Source organism: Candoia aspera, chromosome 5 (assembly GCF_035149785.1).
Source record: "Candoia aspera isolate rCanAsp1 chromosome 5, rCanAsp1.hap2, whole genome shotgun sequence".
Lineage (NCBI taxonomy): Eukaryota > Metazoa > Chordata > Lepidosauria > Squamata > Boidae > Candoia > Candoia aspera.
Genome location: NC_086157.1, coordinates 59383914 through 59385386, shown reverse-complemented (window position 1 = coordinate 59385386; position 1473 = coordinate 59383914). Strand labels below are relative to the sequence as shown.

Sequence of the window (1473 nt, the reverse complement as noted above, 5' to 3'; positions counted from 1 at the left end):
ACAAAATGCTGAAAACAAGGAGTGAAAATCACCCCTCTTCTCTGATCTGCTGGACTTCTAGTAACAATAATCCACTCAACCCCCACTCCATGCAAAAAGGGAGAAAAGGGAAAAAACAATCCAGCAGATTGGCTCTTTACAGATTTATTTTTCTCACACCAGAGAGAAAATTGATGAAACGCTTGTTAATTTCATCCCTATCTCTTTTGTCATTTTGGAATACTGAGGGGAAGCTGTAAAGTCCTCAAGCTAATGCATTTCCCTTACAAGACTTGAAGCTCAGGAGCTGGAAGAAGGGGTGAGACAATCACTGTAAAAGAGAAACTGAGCCACTTCTGCTGCTCCCCCAAAAAAGAGGCAGTCTTCAACTACCCTGCAGCTGAACTGGAAATACTGTAAATCACTTCAGATCTCCAGCACTGCTGACATGGAGCCACAGAAATCCAGGACTGCTTTCAACTTGGCACAGAATCCTTATGTGGATGTACCCCTACATAGTGAATAACCTGAAGATGTCACAGACTGTAGGGAAAGGCAAAAGACCCCCAGAAACTGACAAGGCTATAGTAAAACAATAATATTATTCAGCATGATGTGTTATTGTGGATATTTATGTTAGCTGTAAAGAAACTCTTCATCAAGAGGGAATAGCTTCAGAAGGATGCAGGGCTGTACAATCACTGCCATTTCCTGGAGGCTTAAGGCTATAGCTCCAGCTTTGCTATTAGTCATTACAAAAATAAGACACCACCATGTCTTTAGATTTTTCAGAATGTTCCCTTTGGAAACACTCTCTATATAATGCAGCACATGTACACACACTGTCAAGGTAACAGCCATGGGAGAAACTGCAAGACTGCCTATCACCACAGAGTAAATTTCACATCCAGATGAACTATTTTCAGCTGTTACGTACAAACCTTCACAACCCCAAATACAGCTTCAGGAAGAGACATAGAATACCTAAGAATACTCACTGTTTTCCCTTTCTTTGATTCTTAAGAAAAAAATATATGCTTCAGCAGCCCTTTTTGTGTAAGTCCAGAGGCAGTCTGAGAGCTGTTTCCCAAAATTTGGTCATTAGTTCTTATTTCCACTTTATATAAAAATGGTTTTCTGTTGAAAATCCAAAAACTTTCATTATCTTTTTATCATCAGAATAATCCAGTTAAACTGATATGAACAGATACTACACTTGATCTTAGCCAAAAGGCCAAGAAGCATATTTCACCTTCTTATCAAAGTTATATCAAAAGCAGGAAATTTAAGGAAAAAAAATCAATAAGAATCTTAACAATCAAAATCTTCCCAAATTAACACAAAATCAACAATTTAGTCTTAACGGTCCAATTACTAACCAAGAAATTATAGGTAAAGGTTTCCCTTGACATTAAGTCCAGTCGTGTCCGACTCTAGGGGGCGGTACTCATCTCCGTTTCAAAGCCGAAGAGCCGGCGTTTGTCCGTAGACAGC

The 1473-nt window shown here is 39.1% G+C and overlaps 1 pseudogene; it reads right to left on the bottom strand.

Moving 5' to 3' along the window:
- Positions 1-1107: 1107 nt before the first annotated feature.
- Positions 1108-1225, bottom strand: LOC134499399 (U2 spliceosomal RNA; annotated as a pseudogene).
- Positions 1226-1473: the final 248 nt, after the last annotated feature.